Consider the following 23,217-nt stretch of genomic DNA (forward strand, 5'->3'; position numbering starts at 1 on the left):
GACATAAGCTCCGGACATTATCTCCGCACATTAGCTCCGGACATTAGCTCCGGACAAAGCCATGGAAGTTGGCACAAATTGCAGGAAGTAGTATTCTAGGCAATTAATCTCCGGACATTAGCTCCGGACATTAGCTCCGGACATTAGCTCCGGACATTATCTCCGCACATTAGCTCCGGACATTAGCTCCGGACAAAGCCACGGAAGTTGGCACAAATTGCAGGAAGTAGTATTCTAGGCAATTAATCTCCGGACATTAGCTCCGGACATTAGCTCCGGACATTAGCTCCGGACAAAGCCACGGAAGTTGGCACAAATTGCAGGAAGTAGTATTCTAGGCAATTATATATTAGATATATATATATATATATATATATATATATATACAGTGGGGCAAAAAAGTATTTAGTCAGTCAGCAATAGTGCAAGTTCCACCACCTAAAAAGATGAGAGGCGTCTGTAATTTACATCATAGGTAGACCTCAACTATGGGAGACAAACTGAGAAAAAAAAATCCAGAAAATCACATTGTCTGTTTTTTTAACATTTTATTTGCATATTATGGTGGAAAATAAGTATTTGGTCAGAAACAAAATTTCATCTCAATACTTTGTAATATATCCTTTGTTGGCAATGACAGAGGTCAAACGTTTTCTGTAAGTCTTCACAAGGTTGCCACACACTGTTGTTGGTATGTTGGCCCATTCCTCCATGCAGATCTCCTCTAGAGCAGTGATGTTTTTGGCTTTTCGCTTGGCAACACGGACTTTCAACTCCCTCCAAAGGTTTTCTATAGGGTTGAGATCTGGAGACTGACTAGGCCACTCCAGGACCTTGAAATGCTTCTTACGAAGCCACTCCTTCGTTGCCCTGGCGGTGTGCTTTGGATCATTGCCATGTTGAAAGACCCAGCCACGTTTCATCTTCAATGCCCTTGCTGATGGAAGGAGGTTTGCACTCAAAATCTCACGATACATGGCCCCATTCATTCTTTCATGTACCCGGATCAGTCGTCCTGGCCCCTTTGCAGAGAAACAGCCCCAAAGCATGATGTTTCCACCACCATGCTTTACAGTAGGTATGGTGTTTGATGGATGCAACTCAGTATTCTTTTCCCTCCAAACACGACAAGTTGTGTTTCTACCAAACAGTTCCAGTTTGGTTTCATCAGACCATAGGACATTCTCCCAAAACTCCTCTGGATCATCCAAATGCTCTCTAGGAAACTTCAGACGGGCCCGGACATGTACTGGCTTTAGCAGTGGGACACGTCTGGCACTGCAGGATCTGAGTCCATGGTGGCGTAGTGTGTTACTTATGGTAGGCCTTGTTACATTGGTCCCAGCTCTCTGCAGTTCATTCACTAGGTCCCCCGCGCGTGGTTCTGGGATTTTTGCTCACCGTTCTTGTGATCATTCTGACCCCACGGGGTGGGATTTTGCGTGGAGCCCCAGATCGAGGGAGATTATCAGTGGTCTTGTATGTCTTCCATTTTCTAATTATTGCTCCCACTGTTGATTTCTTCACTCCAAGCTGGTTGGCTATTGCAGATTCAGTCTTCCCAGCCTGGTGCAGGGCTACAATTTTGTTTCTGGTGTCCTTTGACAGCTCTTTGGTCTTCACCATAGTGGAGTTTGGAGTCAGACTGTTTGAGGGTGTGCACAGGTGTCTTTTTATACTGATAACAAGTTTAAACAGGTGCCATTACTACAGGTAATGAGTGGAGGAAAGAGGAGACTCTTAAAGAAGAAGTTACAGGTCTGTGAGAGCCAGAAATCTTGATTGTTTGTTTCTGACCAAATACTTATTTTCCACCATAATATGCAAATAAAATGTTAAAAAAAACAGACAATGTGATTTTCTGGATTTTTTTTTCTCAGTTTGTCTCCCATAGTTGAGGTCTACCTATGATGTAAATTACAGACGCCTCTCATCACCGGGCCCCTTCTGGCGCTGCGGCGGTTTCCTATTGACATGCGGGCACGCGCCCGTACGTCAATAGTTAACAACAGCCGCCAGCCAATTGGAGGCTGGCAGCTGAAGTTGGCCGCAGCGCACACGTCGCCGGCGAGTGTGCGCTCCTGGAGGGAGCTCGCCGCTTGGAGCGCGGACAGGTGAGGAGACTGTTTGTTTTTTTTGTTTTTTGATAAGCTAACGGTGGACACACTGGGGGCAATGCTGGAGGACACACTGGGGGCAATGCTTGAGACACTGGGGGCAATGCTTGAGACACTGGGGGCAATGCTTGAGATACTGGGGGCAATGCTGGAGACACTGGGGCAGATTGCTGGAGGACACACTGGGGCAGATTGCTGGAGACACTGGGGCAGATTGCTGGAGACACTGGGGCAATGCTGGAGACACTGGGGCAGATTGCTGGAGACACTGGGGCAGATTGCTGGAGACACTGGGGCAGATTGCTGGATACACTGGGGCAGATTGCTGGAGACACTGGGGCAATGCTGGAGACACTGGGACAGATTGCTGGAGACACTGGGGCAGATTGCTGGAGACACTGGGGCAATGCTGGAGACACTGGGGCAGATTGCTGGAGACACTGGGGCAATGCTGGAGACACTGGGGCAGATTGATGGAGACACTGGGGCAGATTGCTGGAAACACTGGGGCAGATTGCTGGAGACACTGGGGCAGATTGCTGGAGACACTGGGGCAGATTGCTGGAGACACTGGGGCAGATTGCTGGAGACACTAGGGCAGATTGCTGGACACACTGGGGCAATGCTGGAGGACACACTAGGGCAGATTGCTGGACACACTGGGGCAATGCTAGAGGACACACTCGGGCAGATTGCTGGACACACTGGGGCAAGGCTGGAGACACTGGGGCAGATGATTGCTGGAGACACTGGGGCAGATTGTTAAACACACTGGGGAAGATTGCTGGACACACTGGGGCAGATTGCTGGAGGACACACTGGGGCAGATTGCTGGAGGACACACTGGGGCAGATTGCTGGAGGACACAATGGGGCAATGCTGGAGACACTGGGGCAGATTGCTGGACACACTGGGGCAATGCTGGAGGACACACTGGGGCAGATTGCTGGAGACACTGGGGCAATGCTGGAGACATTGGGGCAATGCTGGACACTGGGGCAGATTGCTGGACACACTGGGGCAATGCTGGAGGACACACTGGGGCAATGCTGGAGGACACACTGGGGCAGGTTGCTGGAGACACTGGGGCAGATTGCTGGAGACACTGGGGCAATGCTGGAGACACTGGGGCAATGCTGGAGACACTGGGGCAATGCTGGAGACACTGGGGCAGACTGCTGGACACACTGGGGCAATGCTGGAGGACACACTGGGGCAGATGATTGCAGGAGACACCTGGGCAATGCTGGAGACACTGGGGCAATGCTGGAGATACTGGAGCAATGCTGGAGACACTGGGGCAGATTGCTGGACACACTGGTGGTAATATGCTGGACACACTGGGGCAATGCTGGAGGACACACTGGGGCAGATTGCTGGAGACACTGGGGCAATGCTGGAGACACTGGGGCAATGCTGGACACTGGGGCAGATTGCTGGACACACTGGGGCAATGCTGGAGGACACACTGGGGCAATGCTGGAGGACACACTGGGGCAGGTTGCTGGAGACACTGGGGCAGATTGCTGGAGACACTGGGGCAATGCTGGAGACACTGGGGCAATGCTGGAGACACTGGGGCAATGCTGGAGACACTGGGGCAGACTGCTGGACACACTGGGGCAATGCTGGAGGACACACTGGGGCAGATGATTGCAGGAGACACCTGGGCAATGCTGGAGACACTGGGGCAATGCTGGAGATACTGGAGCAATGCTGGAGACACTGGGGCAGATTGCTGGACACACTGGTGGTAATATGCTGGACACACTGGGGCAGATTGCTGGACACACTGTCTGGGGCAATGCTGGACACACTGGGGCAATATGCTGGACATACTGGGGCAGACTGCTGGACACACTGGGGGTAATATGCTGGACACACTGGCGGTAATATGCTGGACACACTGGGGCAGATTGCTGGACACACTGGGGGCAGGACTGGAGGCATGGGCAGAATGTAGACATGGGGCATGATTGGAGACACGGGGCAATGCTGGAGACACTGGGGCAGACTGCTGGACACACTGGGGCAATGCTGGAGGACACACTGGGGCAGATGATTGCTGGAGACACTGGGGCAATGCTGGAGACACTGGGGCAATGCTGGAGACACTGGAGCAATGCTGGAGACACTGGGGCAGATTGCTGGACACACTGGTGGTAATATGCAGGTCACACTGGGGCAAATTGCTGGACACTGTCTGGGGGCAATGCTGGACACACTGGGGCAATATGCTGGACATACTGGGGCAGATTGCTGGACACACTGGGGGTAATATGCTGGACACACTGGGGCAGATTGCTGGAGACACTGGGGCAATGCTGGAGACACTGGGGCAGACTGCTGGACACACTGGGGCAATGCTGGAGGACACACTGGGGCAGATGATTGCAGGAGACACCTGGGCAATGCTGGAGACACTGGGGCAATGCTGGAGATACTGGAGCAATGCTGGAGACACTGGGGCAGATTGCTGGACACACTGGTGGTAATATGCTGGACACACTGGGGCAATGCTGGAGGACACACTGGGGCAGATTGCTGGAGACACTGGGGCAATGCTGGAGACACTGGGGCAATGCTGGACACTGGGGCAGATTGCTGGACACACTGGGGCAATGCTGGAGGACACACTGGGGCAATGCTGGAGGACACACTGGGGCAGGTTGCTGGAGACACTGGGGCAGATTGCTGGAGACACTGGGGCAATGCTGGAGACACTGGGGCAATGCTGGAGACACTGGGGCAATGCTGGAGACACTGGGGCAGACTGCTGGACACACTGGGGCAATGCTGGAGGACACACTGGGGCAGATGATTGCAGGAGACACCTGGGCAATGCTGGAGACACTGGGGCAATGCTGGAGATACTGGAGCAATGCTGGAGACACTGGGGCAGATTGCTGGACACACTGGTGGTAATATGCTGGACACACTGGGGCAGATTGCTGGACACACTGTCTGGGGCAATGCTGGACACACTGGGGCAATATGCTGGACATACTGGGGCAGACTGCTGGACACACTGGGGGTAATATGCTGGACACACTGGCGGTAATATGCTGGACACACTGGGGCAGATTGCTGGACACACTGGGGGCAGGACTGGAGGCATGGGCAGAATGTAGACATGGGGCATGATTGGAGACACGGGGCAATGCTGGAGACACTGGGGCAGACTGCTGGACACACTGGGGCAATGCTGGAGGACACACTGGGGCAGATGATTGCTGGAGACACTGGGGCAATGCTGGAGACACTGGGGCAATGCTGGAGACACTGGAGCAATGCTGGAGACACTGGGGCAGATTGCTGGACACACTGGTGGTAATATGCAGGTCACACTGGGGCAAATTGCTGGACACTGTCTGGGGGCAATGCTGGACACACTGGGGCAATATGCTGGACATACTGGGGCAGATTGCTGGACACACTGGGGGTAATATGCTGGACACACTGGGGCAGATTGCTGGACACACTGGGGCAGATTGCTGGACACACTGTTTGGGGGCAATGCTGGACACACTGGGGCAGATTGCTGGACACACTGGGGCAATATGCTGGAGTCAGACACTGGGGCAGATTGCTGGAGACACTGTCTGGGGGCAATGCTGGACACACTGGGGCAATATGCTGGACATACTGGTGCAGATTGCTGGACACACTGGGGGTAATATGCTGGACACACTGGGGGTAATATGCTGGACACACTGGGGCAGATTGCTGGACACACTGGGGGCAGGACTGGAGGCATGGGCAGAATGTAGTCACGGGGCATGATTGGACACACGGGGCAGAATGAAAGACATGGGGCAGGATTGGATCATGGGACAGGATGGATACGATGGAGTCAGATGGGGCAGGATGGGGAGATCATATGGTATAGAATGGATACTCATGAGTGCAGGATGGGAGAACATATGGCTGGAGCCAGGAATGAGACACACGGGGCCAGGGTGGGGAATGTTATTACCATAGGGGCTAATTAAGGGATATTATTACTGCAGTGATGTATTTATTTTATTTTTTGAGTATACTGTTTTAAATGGGGGGAGCGCTCCTGTTACTGTGCAGAGTGACACTCTATCGCCTTTTTTTCTTCATGTGGTGTAATGTAGAAGTTGTGAAAAATTAAGTAATGTATTCTGCAAGCGGAGCTCGAGATAACTGTGTTATTTCCTGCAGAAACGAGTCCTGTCTGGAAGAAATGATGGCGGTCTGTGCTGGATGAAAGATGAAGGACTTCACCTAGAGACGTCACTGGTGAGTCAGTGTTACCTATACACTGACACTATACACTGTTTGCTATATACAGAGGTCCTGTGTACAATGTCACCAGTGATCACTGTATTACCTATGCATTATATACAGAGCTCCTGTGTATAATACCACCAGTGATCTCTGTATTACCTCTACACACACACTGCATACTAAGTACAGATCTCCTGTGAATACTGGCACTTGTGGTGATAGTATTGTGTTTTTTGTTTTTTTTTATTACTGATCAGTATTGTAGTATTCATTCACTATGTGGTGGTAATATGTGGTCTGGAAATGATGCTGTGGTATTTGTCCCTTGTATGTGCTATTTGGTCACCAAGTGGTGGTAATATGTGGTCTTGACATGGTGCGGTGGTATTTGTTCCTTGTATGTGATATTATTCGATCACTGTGGTTGTAATTTGTGGTCTGGTCATGGCGCGGTGGTATTTGTTCCTTGCATGTGATATTATTGGTCAAAATATACCTAAATTGTATTGCAGATTTTAACAAATATTTAATAGGTTACAGTAGAGTAGGGCTCGGCAATTTTTCTGGAATAATCTGGTTCGGGTATATCATGACCCCCGTCACATGACCCCCGTCACATGACCCCCGTCACATGACCGGGGGGCCCACAGTGTCTGAACAGCCCGGGGCCCTGGCTACCCTTAATCCACCCCTGGCGGGATGACACACTGGATGAGTCCCAATCTGGAGGAAGGGGAGACAGGGTGACATGATGAAGTCATCACTCCATCTGTGCTACATGCAAGTCTATCCAGAAACTACCAATAGCACCCAGGGATACAATATCACCAAGTTTCCCCTTTGTATATCAACTGTAGCATACTGGAAAATAATATGGCAATGTATTGATGCAAGATAGATTATTTGTAGCAATAAATGTTGCTGGAGTTGGAAACTTGGATATTTATATGACCACTAGATGGTGGCCCGATTCTAATGCATCGGGTATTCTAGAATATGTATGTATGTATATAGCAGCCACATAGTAGTACATAGCACAGGCCTCGTAATATATAGGAGCCACGTAGTGTATAGCAGCCACGCAGTATATAACACAGCCATGTAGTTTATAACACAGCCCACGTAATGTATAGCACAGGCTACGCAGTATATAACACAGGCCATGCAGTATATAACACAGCCCATGCAGTATATAACACAGCCCACGCAGTATATGACACAGCCCACGTAATATATAGCACAGCCCACGCAGTATATAAAACAGCCCACGCAGTATATAACACAGCACACGCAGTATATAACACAGCACACGCAGTATATAGCGCAGCCCACGCAGTATATAACACAGGCTACACAGTATATAACAGTGGCCACGCAGTATATAACAGTGGCCACGCAGTATATAGCACAGCCCACGCAGTATATAACACAGGCCAGGCAGTATATAACACAGGCTACGCAGTGTATAACACAGGCCACATAGTATATAACAGTGGCCATGCAGTATATAACAGTGGCCATGCAGTACATAACACAGCCCACGCAGTATATAACACAGCCCACGCAGTATATAACACTGCCCACAGAGTATATAGCAGCCATGCAGTATATAACACAGCCCACATAATATATAGCACAGCCCATGCAGTATATAACACATCCCACGCAGTATATAACACTTCCCACGTAGTATATAGCAGCCACACAGTATATAACAATGCCGACGCACTATATAACACTGCCCAAGTAGTATATATCAGTCACGCAGTATATAGCATAGCCCACGTAGTATATAGCAGTGTGGGCACCATTTCTCTGTTAAAAAAAATAATTAAAATAAAAAATAGTTATATACTAACCCTCCAGCGTCCAGCGAAGCTGTCCCGATACGCGCGTGATGTTGCCGCTAGTTTCCATTCCCAGAGATGCATTGCTAAATTACCCAGATGACTTAGAGGTCTCGCGAGACCGCTAAGTCTTCTGAATAATTTCGCAATGCATCTCTGGGAACGGAAGCTGGCGGCAGCTGTGCGCACATCGGCGGACAACGAAAGGTGAGAATAGCAGGTTTTTTGTTTTTTTATTATTTTTAACATTAGATTTTTTTTACTATTGATGCTGCGTAGGCAGCATCAATAGTAAAAAGTTGGTCACACAGGGTTAATAGCAGCGTTAACAGAGTGCGTTACACCGTGACATAACGCGGTCCGTTAATGCTGCCATTAACCCTGTGTGAGCGCTGACTGGAGGGGAGTATGGAGCGGGCACTGACTGTACAGAAGTAGGGAAGGGACTAATTCTCGGCCGGGCTGTGCCCGTCCCTGATTGTTTGGGGCCTGGCAGCCGCCACCAATCAGCGACGCGGGATTTCCGTTACAAACAGACAAACAGACAGACAGACGGAAGTACCCCTTAGACAATTATATATATAGATATATTACAATGAGTATCTGTAGCCCTATATACAGGCCCACTCACTGATTCCAAGATTGTAGACACCTGTGATGGTAATTAGTGGACACACCACACCGTGTCTGCAAATTGAGATACCGATTTGGCTTTTATCCTAAGTCATATTGCAAGACTCGTTAAGGCTACGTTCACATTTGCGTTGTGCGCCGCTGCGTCGGCGACGCAACGCACAACGCAAACAAAAACGCAACAAAACGCACACAAAAACGCTGCGTTTTGCGACGCATGCGTCGTTTTTTGCCGAAATTTGGACGCAAGAAAAATGCAACTTGTTGCGTTTTCTTGGCCCGACGCTTGCGGCAAAAAAAACGCATGCGTCGCACAACGCATCACAAAAAGACGCATGCGTCCCCCATGTTAAATATAGGGGCGCATGACGCATGCGTCGCCGCTGCGTCGCCCGACGCAAACATGCATAACGCTAATGTGAACGTAGCCTTAAGGGTTGATTGTGACTTGTAGGATCGCTACTTCCAACAGGTGGCGCTATAGAGTTTAAGGACTCTTTTTCTCTGAAGAGGCAATTTGCATATTAAATTTCCCAGAGGAGCCTTGCTCGGCGAATAAGCCTCCTTACCTTGACCAGCCAGAGCTGGTATGTCACTCTCCATAAGGAGAAACATTACCCCTTAGATCCATATATTACACTGTCACTAATATATCTTTTAAAAATATCCCCCATACTATCCATGTCTATTAGTGCTCGTAGTCATCTGCAATAAAAACGTACGAGTGCAATCCGATAAAAAATCAGATTGCACAATGTAAATCTATGAAATTTTTGTTTCTCAGCTGAAATCGGACTGAGAAAAAAATGCAGCATGTTGCTATTTGCCACATATAATGGACAAGACTCGCCAATGCAAGTCAATGGGTGTGATAAAAAAAAAAAATCGCGTTCGGACATAAGTGCTGTTCGATTTTTACACACTTATGTCCTTTGAAAACCCGCGAATTCAGCAGCCGCGCACAGTAAAATCACAGCCTGACCCAACAGAATAGAATAGATAGATAACATACATTATATATGCATAGACTAATAATAATCTAATAATAATATTTATTTTTATATAGCGCTAACATATTCCACAGCGCTTTACAGTTTGCACACATTACCATCGCTGTCCCCGATGGGGCTCACAATCTAGATTCCCTATCAGTATGTCTTTGGAATGTTGGAGGAAACTGGAGTACATGGAGGAAACCCACGCAAATACGGAGAGAACATAGGGCAGCACGGTGGCGCAGTGGTTAGCACTACAGCCTTGCAGCGCTGGGGTCCTGGGTTCTAATCCCACCCAGGACAACATCTGCAAAGAGTTTGTATGTTCTCTCCGTGTTTGCGTGGGTTTCCTCCGGGCACTCCGGTTTCCTCCCACATTACAAAGACATACTGATAGGAATTCTAGATTGTGAGCCCAATCGGGGACAGTGATGATAATGTGTGCAAAACTGTAAAGCGCTGCGGAATATGTTAGCGCTATATAAAAAATAAAGATTATTATTATTAACATACAAACTCCTTGCAGATGTTGTACTTGGTGGGATTTGAGCCCAGGACTCCAGCGCTGCAAGGCTGCTGTGCTAACCACTGAGCCACCGTGCTGCCCGTGACTAAATATATGGTCACATATAAAATTAGTACAGTGTATGTACAGCTTACTGTACATGTATTTAATTAACCCCTTCATGACCCAACCTATTTTGAACTTGATGACCTGGCCGCTTTTTGCAATTCTGACCAGTGTCCCTTTATGAGGTAATAACTCGGGAACGCTTCAACGGATCCTAACGGTTCTGAGACTGTTTTTTCATGACATATTGGGCTTGATGATAGTGGTAAATTTAGGTCAATAATTTTTGCGTTTATTTGTGAAAAAACGGAAATTTGGCTAAAATTTTGAAAATTTCACAATTTTCAAATTTTTAATTTTTATTCTGTTAAACAAGAGAGTTATGTGACACAGAATAGTTAATAAATAACATTTCCCACATGTCTACTTTACATCAGCACAATTTTGGAAACAAATTTTTTTTTGCTAGGAAGTTATAAGGGTTAAAATTTGACCAGCGATTTCTCATTTTTACAACGACCATTACAAAACCATTTTTTTTAGGGACTACCTCACATTTGAAGTCAGTTTGAGGGGTCTGTATGGCTGAAAATACCCAAAAGTGACACCATTCTAACAACTGCACCCCTCAAGGTGCTCAAAACCACATTCAAGAAGTTTATTAACCCTTCATGTACTTCACAGCAGCAGAAGCAACATGGAAGGAAAAAATGAACATTTAACTTTTTAGTCACAAAAATGATGTTTTAGCAACAATTTTTTTATTTTCCCAAGGGTAAAAAGAGAAATTGGACCCTAAACGTTATTGTACAATTTGTCCTGAGTACGACGATACCTCATATGTCGGGGGGGGGACCAATGTCTGGGTGCACGACAGGGCTCGGAAGGGAAGTAGCGCCATTTGACTTTTTCAATGAAAAATTGGCTCCAATCTTTAGCGGACACCATGTCGCATTTGGAGAGCCCCTGTGTGCCTAACCATTGGAGCTCCCCCACATGTGACCCCATTTTAGAAAGTAGACCTCCCATGGAACTAATCTAGATGTGCGGTGACCACTTTAAACCCCCAAGTGCTTCACAGAAATTTATAACGCAGAACCATGAAAATAAAAAATCATTTTTCTTTCCTCAAAAATTATTTTTTAGCCTGCAATTTTTTATTTTCACAAGGGTAACAGGAGAAATTGGACGCCAAAAGTTGTTGTCCAGTTTGTCCTGAGTACGCTGATGCCCCATATGTGGGGGGACCACTGTTTGGGCACACGGGGCTCGGAAGGGAAGTAGTGACTTTTGAAATGCAGACTTTGATGGAATGGTCTGCGGGCGTCACGTTGCATTTGCAGAGCCCCTGATGTGCCTAAACAGTAGAAACCCCCCACAAATGACCCCATTTTGGAAACTAGACCCCCCAAGGAACTTATCTAGATGTGTGGTGAGCACTTTGAACCCTCAAGTGCTTCACAGAAGTTTATAACGCAGAGCCATGAAAATAAAAGATAATTTTTCTTTCCTCAAAAATTATGTTTTAGCAAGCAATTTTTTATTTTCACAAGGGTAACAGGAGAAATTGGACCTCAATAGTTGTTGCCCATTTTGTCCTGAGTACGCTGGTACCCCATATGTGGGGGTAAACCACTGTTTGGGCGCACTTTAGGGCTCGGAAGGGAGGGAGCACCATTTGACTTTTTGAACGCAAGATCGGCTGGAATCAATGGTGGCGCCATGTTGCATTTGGAGACCCATGATGTGCCTAAACAGTGGAAACCTCTCAATTATAACTCCAACACTAACCCCAACACACCCCTAACCCTAATCTCAACTGTAGCCATAGCCCTAATCACAACCCTAACCCCAACACACCCGTAACCCCAATCCCAACCCTAACCCTAATCCTAACCCTAATCCCAACCCTAAACCTAATCCCAACCCTAACCACATCTTTAACCCCAACACACTCCTAACCATAACCCTAACCACAAGCCTAATCTTAACCCTATTTCCAACCCTAACCCTAAGGCTATGTGCTCACGTTGCGGATTCGTGTGAGATTTTTCCGCACGATTTTTGAAAAATCCGCAGGTAAAAGGCACTGCATTTTACCTGCGGATTTACTGTGGATTTCCACTGTTTTTTTGTGCAGATTTCACCTGCAGATTCCTATTGAGAAACAGATGTAAAACGCTGCGGAATCCGCACAAAGAATTGACATGCTGCGGAAAATACAACGCAGCGTTTCCGCGTGGTATTTTCAGCACCATGGGCACAGCGGATTTGGTTTTCCAAAGGTTTACATGGTACTGTAAACCTGATGGAAAACTGCTATGTATCCGCAGCAGCCAATCCACTGCGGATCCGTGGCCAATCCACTGCGGATCCGCAACCAAATCCGCACCGTGTGCACATAGCCTAATTCTAACCCTAGCCCTAACCCTAACCCTAAACCCCAAGCCTAACCCTAGCCCTAACCCTAGTTCTAACCCTAACCCTAGTGGAAAAAAAATATATATTTTCTTTATTTTATTATTGTCTCTACCTATGGGGGTGATAAAGGTGGGGGGGTAATTAACTTTTTTTTATTTTGATCTCTGTGATACCTGGAACGAATCTGCCGGCCGGCAGATTCGGCGGGTGCACTGCTCATGCGCCCGCCATTTTGGAAGATGGCGGCGCCCATGGAGAAGACGGACGGACACCGGGAGGCTCGGTAAGTATGAGGGGGGATCGGAGCACGGGGGGGTGGGATCGGAGCATGGGGGGAGCTGACAGGAGGACGGGGACCAGACAGGATGAAGGAGGGGAGCGGAGCACAGGACAGAGGACTGGGGAGGAGATCGGTGGCGGTGGGGGGGCAGATCAGGATTTCCAGCCATGGCCGATGATATTGCAGCATCGGCCATTGCTGGATTGTAATATTTCACCAGTTTTCATAGGTGAAATATTACAAATCGCTCTGATTGGCAGTTTCACTTTCAACAGGCAATCAGAGCGATCGTAGCCACGGGGGGTGAAGCCACCCCCCCTGGGCTAAAGTACCACTCCCCCTGTCCCTGCAGATCGGGTGAAATTGGAGTTTACCCTTTCACCTGATCTGCAGGGACGAGATCCCTCCATGATGCCACATAGGCGTCCCAGGTCGGATTGGCACCGACTTCCATGACGCCTATGTGGCGTCAAAGGTTGGGAAGGGGTTAATAAATGATTATTTTTCTGATCAAAATGGCGTGGGATCCCATGTAATTTTCCAAACCAGCAGAGGGAAAGCCGACGGCTGGGGGCTGATGTTTATAGCCTGGGAAGGGGGTAATACACATCTTATACATGTGCCTTGTTTGGGGAGACTAAGAGCTGATGTTTTTAGCCTGGGGGCGAATATCCATGGCCCCTTTCTAGGCTATTAATATCAACCCACAGCTGTCTACCTTTGCTGGTTATTAATTATATGGGGACCCTATGTAATTTTTTAGGGATTCCCTATTTTAATAACCAGTAAAAGCTAAGTATACAGCTGTGAGCTGATAATAATATTCTAAGAACTTCCATGGTATTACCCCCTTCCCAGGCTATAAACATTGGCCTTTCCCTCTGCTGATGTGAAAAATTACGCGGGAGCCCATGCCATTTTTTTCATAAAAATTATAATGTCTTAATTAAATACATATATCTATCTATATAGTGTATGCACTGTATGTAATCTATCTATTCCTTTCTGTCGGGTTACGCTGTGATTTTCTGTCTGCGGCTGCTGAATTGCCGGCTTTTCATCGATACATCTATCTATCTATGTATCTATCTATCTATCTATGTTTTGAAGAATAGAGAATTGCTCTATGTAAAAGCTCACGTTAAAATCGCATTGCATGTGGATATAAATCAGATGCTACGTGTGAAAACTCGGATTGTACTCACATGAAAATCGCATGACACTTGCATGATGCTAGTTCTTTTTTTTCTGCACCGAAATCGGAACATTTTTTCATGGTGATAGGTACAAGCCCTTAGAGGTAATAGCTGCAGTAATTACTTCATTGAATCACCACACATAGATGAACTGCAACTACTGAACCTTTTAACTAAATACACACTCAAAAATACAATGAAAAATGCAAGTAACCTATGCTTAAATTTTTGCATTGTGCTTTTTACTGAGTTTTTTATATGTGTTGTACAGCAGTTTTAATGCTGCGGTTATTATCTGTTTTTCGTGTGTCCTGTTTTCAATAAAGCTGCTTTGTTTTTGTTACTTCCTGTTATTTGACTTTGACAAAATTTTCTTCATACAGTCATGTGCGGATTTCCACAGCAGAACCATACTAAACTTTTACATGCGGATTTTCTGCATCTACTGCAACTCTATAGGGAGAATCCACACATAAAACTCAGTGTGCTGGCAATCAAAATTGACAGATTTGAAAAAGGTCAGTTTACGCAGCATAAAAAAAAAGCAAAATTGTAATGAGATCTCTGTAAATCCCATCCAATCTGCTGGAACTGTAAGACGCAGCATTTTTTGCTCCGCGAAAATACACAGCATCAAAAACTCATAAAAAACTCATCATGTGAACGCAGACTAAGACTTTTTAGCATTTTTGTTTAGGGGAAGTGACATTTCCTGAGTGAATTTTCAATACTTTTAACCACTGACAAGCTTTTTTAGCATTTTTCCAGCTCTTCGACATTTTTTAGGTTTTTTTCACTGCGAACACGCATCCAGCGGCCCTGCGTTTCCAGATATGCGGCGCGTCTTTTAAGAACGCAGCATGTCTGTACATCACATATAGGGTGCGGAGATTCCGGATGTGTACAATGAACACATCCGAAATCACTGCGCGTTCAGAAGTGGGCGGCGCTTTGGGCGGAGTGGGTTTTCCGCTCTGTCCAAAGCGCCGTAAATCCGGACAGTGGACACGTACCCATACAGTCTTCTAAAAGACTAATGTATTTTCAGAGTAGAATCTGCCTGAAAAGGACATTATGTGCACATACCTTAATTCTGTAGATCTACAATTTCGACATTTATTTTTTTTTTATTGATCATATGATTTTCTGATAACAAAAATATTTTGTTGAGTTTCCTTGCAGCCCTACTGGCGGCATTCGTGTAAGGATGGGAAAGAGTGAAGTTTGGTCCAAATTAAACACCTTTAATTTTTGTAATATCAAAGTTGTTAAAGGGGCATCTTCAAGTAGTAAAATATGACATAACGGTTGTTTTCTTGCTTTAAATCAGTCCTTTTGTAGTAGAATTTGATCTTAACTATCTGTACCAGACAGATGTGAAAAGTGTCTATCCAGAGCTTTGTTGAAGAATATCTTCCGCGGATCTCTCCCAATGACTTTAGTTTTCAATCACAAGCTCACTCGTGAATAAAGTAGCGCTTTCCTGCCTTTAATACCATAGTAAAGCATGAAATGACTAATGACATCTATCATAAGATAGAGCTGTGAATGCATTTAATCTAATGTCAAGTAGCAGAAGAGGTTTTTGTGACTAAAGATGCATGTAATAGTTTTGTAACTGTATCCCCAAAAGCTTAGCTATACATAATGTGACAGTGCATTATTTTTATTGATAAGAGTTTGTGAACTTCTTTTACGAAATACCGTGATGATGGCGCTGTTAAAAGCGCAAATCCTTAGGCAGTGATGGAAAACAGACGGTTTGTAAATGGTTTTCGGATGTTAGTATTTTATTATAGATAAGGACCATTGGGCTCCACTTGTCTTCACATCTTCCTTGGCTGATTGGGAAACTGTCTACACTGACAGCGGGTGTTAATCATTAATATTATGGCTCCACATTGAGTCAAAGGAAATTGCCGAGCTGTACTTATTGATCATAAAAGACAGAAATCATTCATACATGGTTACTTGAACTGTAAGGTTTCAGAGGGTCTGATTTTTATAGAGGGAGAGTGAATACAATGTAGGAATTTGTAGACGTCACCTACCATTAGAGGTGAGAGACTAATGTGACCCAGCTGAATATCAGTGATGCATCTCAGTGGTTGGGTACGCCAGCAGAGCTCTTCATTTTTTACTTGCTTCTAGCATTGAGAAACATCCCTGGAAACCTGTCCTGACAATATTGCTTAAAAAAGAAGAATGATTTAACTATAAGTCCCCAAAGTATATATAATTAGTTCCAAAGCGCTCACCAAGAAAAGATGAATGGTTTCTTTTAATGCTTCAAGGAAACATAAAGCTGGCCTACTATCATTTTGCTCCCATGTAAAGATATCTCAAGCAAAAGTTAAGCGGCCGTAGAACGGCTGTGTGTTTTCCTTCTGTCCATGTATGTATGTTTCTGTGAAGCAATAAACGAAACCATTCACACTAGTGATGAGCACAAGTGCTAGTTACTCGAATTTGCCTAGGTGCTCGGGTATGCACCAAGTATCGCGGGTGCTCGAGTGACCTGTTCGAGTCCCCGCAGCCGCATGGTTCGCACCTATTAGACAGTCACATAACATGCGAGGATTGCTTGACAAACACAGGCAGTCCTCGCATGTTTTGTGGTTGGCTAACAGCTGCAAAACATGAGGCCGCGGGGACTCAAACATGTCACTCAAGCACCCACGATACTCGGTGCATACCCGAGCACCCTAGGCAAACTCGAGTGATGAGAACTTGTGCTCATCAGGAGTGCACACTACTGATTTTCTCGCATAAGTGCTAAGTGTGGCTTTCATACTTATGCCATTCTATGGGACTGTGCACATAAACAATTTTTTCCTCAGACCGAGTAGTCCGTGTAACAAATCAGAGACATGCAATTCTGTGGGTAAGTGAAAAAGTCAGACTGCACTCAGATGACATTTTCACAGATTGACAGGAAGGACAAGGAGAAGAAACTTTTTTTCTCTCCATGTAAAAGAAAACCTGCTGCCACTTTGATATTATTCTGACCAAAGTCTGACCAGAATGATTGGTCCATTTTCCACGTATGTGGGGAAGTCGGTCATGTGAATATACTTGTACTGTGAGTCCAATGGAACTTAATTCTTTTACTTTGTAACTGTGCTGGATCTGAGCACTAAACAACCATGTATGACCTTTATGTGCTCACACATACACTGTATATTGGCAATTTAATTTTCAAAAGCAAATCTCAGGAATTATGACTATAACAACAGCATTGTCATTCCTTAGACCCTCCCATGCTTTAGGAGGACCTTAGGTATAAAAAGGATGGAAACTAAAGTGGTTACATAGAATCCTAAAATCTGTAGAACAGGCCATTAATATAAACCCGTATTATTGTTATTATTATTAATGAATGTTGTCTTCCCCTGTAATCACATGTTCCAAGGTCTACATCTGCCAGTGAACACACAAACAGCTATGTTTTCTCATAGAAGGCAAATCCGCATAGCACCTATAGTAGGCATGATATCTGCCAATAATGGGGAAATTAGATGATAATGATAACAGTATAAGAACATGATGCAATTATTACATTGCACTTTAGGTTCTGTTCATATCCATATTGATGCCACAATTATATATTTCATCATTGAAAATAACAGCAAAACATGCTAAAAGGACACCATGACACAAACCTGACGGAGACCATTATAATCAAAGGGGTCTGTTATATTCCCATAACAGAAGAGAAAACTGAAATTCCTAACACAAGTGTGAACAAAGTCTTATTAACAAAAACCTCAGAACCACATCCTTTTAATTTACTGACAATCTGCTATCAAGTGAATTAGGAGAAAAAAATATTTGATCATATTTTCTCTAAGTACAAAGCACATACATTCAGGGTTACCAACCGTCCAGAACTTCCTGGACAGTCTGTAAAATAGGCCACTTTTCTCCCTGCCTGCTAAAATAATTTGATGTGACCTTTTTGAAGCTGGAGATATTTTTATGACTGTATTTATCATCCTTTTACAGTTTACAGAGAATGCAGCTAATGTCCTCATATAGAATTTATGGTCTGTAGACACGAATCACTTATGATCTTAATGATTGATTATGGTCATCTAATGTGTGGGTTAAAAAAAAGTTGTCTGTCTGTGATTTTTTGAGAAGTTGTCCTGAGAAAATAAAAAAATTAAATGGGCAACCCTGCATACATTCGAGCTATATTATGTTGTTGTCGGTGGGAATTGTATGAGCATGTAAATATGTAACTGCTTAGCATCTATGGTATAACGAGATTATCATAATTCCAGAAACTGGCCTATCCTGAATTCCTGTCATGTCTCTAGCAATCAGTACCTGTGTGCTACTTAGCTTTGTGGGTGTGTATACACCTCCTTTTATCTAGATTCCAGATTATTCTCGGCTCAGGGTGGGGAGCCGTTGTCTTGGCACCGACTTATAAAACAATGATCCAGGAGATAAACTCTGAGGCTACTTTCACACATCAGGTTTGTTGATTCAGGCACAATCCGGCAAGTTTTGAAAAAAACGGATCCGTTTTTTTTTTTTACGCCGGATCCGTTTTTTTTCTCATAGAGTTGTATTATCTCTCTCTCTTCTCTCTCTCGTTATCCCCGGGTTAAAAAACAAAAACCGGAAGTGCTTCTGTTGATGAATCTTTTTGTTTTCCTTGTTGGCTAATGATAGCTGAGAGTACATATTTTTGGGCATCACATCAGCTGGAAGTTGATCACAAAAGAAAACAAATATGATATTTTATAAAATATTTTCCCAGTGAAGTATGCAAGGTACTTATGTTTACTATTATATGAATTTTATTTCCGTAAGAGCAAAAGAATCTGTAGCAAAGTTCATTGAGTCGAGGTTTTGACAAACGTTGAAGAGAATTTCACGCAGTGAAAGCTTCGCCCCCAGCCTGTTTTCACCTTCCTGACCATGATAATTGTTTCAATTCTGATCAGTGTCTCTAAATGTGGTAATAACTAGTGTTGAGCATTCTGATACCGCAAGTATCGGGTATCGGCCGATACTTGCGGTATCGGAATTCCGATACCGAGATCCAATATTTTTGTGGTATCGGGTATCGGTATCGGAGGTGTAAAATAAAGAATTAAAAAAAAAAATTTTGTTATATTCACCTCTCCTGCGGCCCCTGGAACATCACCGCGAGTCACCGGCGTCCAGCAGGCTTCTTTGTTCAAAATGAGCGCCTTTAGGACCTGCGGAATGACGTCGCGGCTTCTGATTGGTCGCGTGCCGCCCATGTGACCGCCACGCGACCAATCAGAAGCCGCGACGTCATTCCTCAGATAAATTCCTAGAATGAGCGCTTTTAGGACCTGTGGAATGACGTCGCGGCTTCTGATTGGTCGCGTGGCGGTCACATGGGCGGCACGCGACCAATCAGAAGCCGCGACGTCATTCCGCAGGTCCTAAAGGCGCTCATTTTGAACAAAGAAGCCTGCCGGACGCCAGTTCCTCGCGGTGATGTTCCAGGGGCCGCCGGAGAGGTGAATATAACAATATTTTTTATTTTAATTCTTTATTTTACACCTCACTATGGATCTCAGGGCCTGAAGGAGAGTTTCCTCTCCTTCAGACCCTGGGATCCATCAGGATACCTTCCGATACTTGGTGTCCCATTGACTTGTATTGGTATCGGATATCGGTATCGGCGATATCCGATACTTTTCGGGTATCGGCCGATACTATCCAATACCGATACTTTCAAGTATCGGACGGTATCGCTCAACACTAGTAATAACTCTTCAACATTTCCATTCCCAGCGATTCTGAGACTGTTTTTTCATGACATATTGTACTTCATGTTAGTGAAAAATTTAGGTCAACATTTTTTGCGCTTATTTGAGAAAATATCAGAATTTTCATGAAAATTTTGAAAATTTAGCAATTTTCAAACTTTTAATTTTTACGCCTTAAACCGGATAGCTCTATCATACAAAATAGCTAATAAATATAATTTACCAAATGTCTTCTTTACATCTTTTTGAAACTTTTTTTTTGTTAAAAAGGTTAAAATTTATCAGCAATTTCTAATTTTTCCAACAAAATTTACAAAATCAATTTTTTTTAAGGATCACATCACATTTGAAGTGACTTTGAGGGGCCTAAAAATGACATAACAGCCAAAAGTGACAAAAATTTAAAAATGGAACTCCTTAAAGTACTCAAAACCACAAGAAGATTATTAACCCTTACATAGTAACATAGTAACATAGTTAGTAAGGCCGAAAAAAGACATTTGTCCATCCAGTTCAGCATATATTCCATCATAATAAATCCCCAGATCTACGTCCTTCTACAGAACCTAATAATTGTATGATACAATATTGTTCTGCTCCAGGAAGACATCCAGGCCTCTCTTGAACCCCTCGACTGAGTTCGCCATCACCACCTCCTCAGGCAAGCAATTCCAGATTCTCACTGCCCTAACAGTAAAGAATCCTCTTCTATGTTGGTGGAAAAACCTTCTCTCCTCCAGACGCAAAGAATGCCCCCTTGTGCCCGTCACCTTCCTTGGTATAAACAGATCCTCAGCGAGATATTTGTATTGTCCCCTTATATACTTATACATGGTTATTAGATCGCCCCTCAGTCGTCTTTTTTCTAGACTAAATAATCCTAATTTCGCTAATCTATCTGGGTATTGTAGTTCTCCCATCCCCTTTATTAATTTTGTTGCCCTCCTTTGTACTCTCTCTAGTTCCATTATATCCTTCCTGAGCACCGGTGCCCAATACTGGACACAGTACTCCATGTGCGGTCTAACTAGGGATTTGTACAGAGGCAGTATAATGCTCTCATCATGTGTATCCAGACCTCTTTTAATGCACCCCATGATCCTGTTTGCCTTGGCAGCTGCTGCCTGGCACTGGCTGCTCCAGGTAAGTTTATCATTAACTAGGATCCTCAAGTCCTTCTCCCTGTCAGATTTACCCAGTGGTTTCCCGTTCAGTGTGTAATGGTGATATTGATTCCCTCTTCCCATGTGTATAACCTTACATTTATCATTGTTAAACCTCATCTGCCACCTTTCAGCCCAAGTTTCCAACTTATCCAGATCCATCTGTAGCAGAATACTATCTTCTCTTGTATTAACTGCTTTACATAGTTTTGTATCATCTGCAAATATCGATATTTTACTGTGTAAACCTTCTACCAGATCATTAATGAATATGTTGAAGAGAACAGGTCCCAATACTGACCCCTGCGGTACCCCACTGGTCACAGCGACCCAGTTAGAGACTATACCATTTATAACCACCCTCTGCTTTCTATCACTAAGCCAGTTACTAACCCATTTACACACATTTTCCCCCAGACCAAGCATTCTCATTTTGTGTACCAACCTCTTGTGCGGCACGGTATCAAACGCTTTGGAAAAATCGAGATATACCACGTCCAATGACTCACCGTGGTCCAGTCTATAGCTTACCTCTTCATAAAAACTGATTAGATTGGTTTGACAGGAGCGATTTCTCATAAACCCATGCTGATATGGAGTTAAACAGTTATTCTCATTGAGATAATCCAGAATAACATCCCTCAGAAACCCTTCAAATATTTTACCAACAATAGAGGTTAGACTTACTGGCCTATAATTTCCAGGTTCACTTTTAGAGCCCTTTTTAAATATTGGCACCACATTTGCTATGCGCCAGTCCTGCGGAACAGACCCTGTCACTATAGAGTCACTAAAAATAAGAAATAATGGTTTATCTATTACATTACTTAGTTCTCTTAGTACTCATGGGTGTATGCCATCCGGACCCGGAGATTTATCTATTTTAATCTTATTTAGCCGGTTTCGCACCTCTTCTTGGGTTAGATTGGTGACCCTTAATATAGGGTTTTCATTGTTTCTTGGGATTTCACCTAGCATTTCATTTTCCACCGTGAATACCGTGGAGAAGAAGGTGTTTAATATGTTAGCTTTTTCCTCGTCATCTACAACCATTCTTTCCTCACTATTTTTTAAGGGGCCTACATTTTCAGTTTTTATTCTTTTACTATTGATATAGTTGAAGAACAGTTTGGGATTAGTTTTACTCTCCTTAGCAATGTGCTTCTCTGTTTCCTTTTTGGCAGCTTTAATTAGTTTTTTAGATAAAGTATTTTTCTCCCTATAGTTTTTTAGAGCTTCAATGGTGCCATCCTGCTTTAGTAGTGCAAATGCTTTCTTTTTACTGTTAATTGCCTGTCTTACTTCTTTGTTTAGCCACATTGGGTTTTTCCTATTTCTAGTCCTTTTATTCCCACAAGGTATAAACCGCTTACACTGCCTATTTAGGATGTTCTTAAACATTTCCCATTTATTATCTGTATTCTCATTTCTGAGGATATTGTCCCAGTCTACCAGATTAAGGGCATCTCTAAGCTGTTCAAACTTTGCCTTCCTAAAGTTCAATGTTTTTGTGACTCCCTGACAAGTCCCCCTAGTGAAAGACAGGTGAAACTGCACAATATTGTGGTCGCTATTTCCTAAATGCCCAACCACCTGCAGATTTGTTATTCTGTCAGGTCTATTAGATAGTATTAGGTCTAAAAGTGCTGCTCCTCTGGTTGGATTCTGCACCAATTGTGAAAGATAATTTTTCTTGGTTATTAGCAGAAACCTGTTGCCTTTATGGGTTTCACAGGTTTCTGTTTCCCAGTTAATATCCGGGTAGTTAAAGTCCCCCATAACCAGGACCTCATTATGGGTTGCAGCTTCATCTATCTGCTTTAGAAGTAGACTTTCCATGCTTTCTGTTATATTTGGGGGTTTGTAACAGACCCCAATGAGAATTTTGTTACCATTTTTCCCTCCATGAATTTCAACCCATATGGACTCGACATCCTCATTCCCTTCGCTAATATCCTCCCTTAAAGTGGACTTTAGACAA

Source organism: Ranitomeya imitator, chromosome 5 (genome assembly GCF_032444005.1).
Source record: "Ranitomeya imitator isolate aRanImi1 chromosome 5, aRanImi1.pri, whole genome shotgun sequence".
NCBI lineage: Eukaryota > Metazoa > Chordata > Amphibia > Anura > Dendrobatidae > Ranitomeya > Ranitomeya imitator.